Here is a 1,000-nt window from a genome sequence, read left to right as displayed (position 1 = left end):
AACCAGCACTGCTCACCCTCCGCTTCATCTGGTATCTTGCGGACATCATTGCTCAGCGCTCGATGCCTCTTGAGGATGCGGCGTTTGGTCGGCACTTCGTGCCTGATGACGGACCTGCTGCTGAGGTCTTGGCTCGCAAACGCGCCGCCACCTATCAGCGCCTCACCATGCAGCTGACGCTGGAAGCGCTCTTGTCTGGTGCGAGGCGCATGACGCCCTTGCGGGCGCAAGCACTCCTCGAGCCAGAGGACAGCTCCTCCTCGGACTTTGTCGAGTCGCCCGAGGAGTCTTCGCCGGAGGTCTCCGACTCCGATGGGGGAAACACGTCGAGTGGCCCCGACGATGGGCGCAGAGCTGGCGACTCGGAGGCGTCTCCGTCCCTCACTGTGACGTCGGGTGCCTCCGGAGAGCTCGACACCACTGGGGTGCTTGCTGCTGGTCCGAGCTCGCCTGCTTCCTCCCCGGCATCGGTCGGGTCACGCCGGTCCTTGGGCATTGCCGCGGCGTCGCCGCCGTCACGGGCGGCTACCGCTGACTCGGCTACCGCTGACTCGGAGGCTAGCGAGGAGGACTACCTCGAGCGGTACCGTGTTCCTCCGGGTATCGCGTCTAAGGGATTTTATTCCTCCTGCATGCTCCTGCTGCTTGTTTCTTGATTGCCTGACCCTTAGGCTGCTTGTCTGCGCGGCTTCGCGCTTGGGCTGGCGATGCCGCGTCTGGGTGCCAGCAGTGCTGGTTCTTTTCGGGCTTGTGTTTTGTGTGTGTTTGTGCAGCTTCTCGCTGTGGACTGTGTGCCTGCCGGTTCAGCTTGTTCCTGCTTTGTTTTGCTTGAGGCACTTTTTACCTTCTGCCAGTAAATCCTATGCGAGGTGTTCATGTGTCCAGCCTCCCTCCGTCCGCTGCCCCAGGCGGACCCCCGGGCAACGCCGGCTCCTTGTCGGCGGCTGCCCTTTCTCCGTCCGCGGCCGCCCGCTTTGTGCCGGCAGCGGACGTCTCGACT

Source organism: Guillardia theta (assembly GCF_000315625.1).
Source record: "Guillardia theta CCMP2712 unplaced genomic scaffold GUITHscaffold_48, whole genome shotgun sequence".
Taxonomy (NCBI): Eukaryota; class Cryptophyceae; order Pyrenomonadales; family Geminigeraceae; genus Guillardia; species Guillardia theta.
This window is presented reverse-complemented; position numbering follows the sequence as displayed.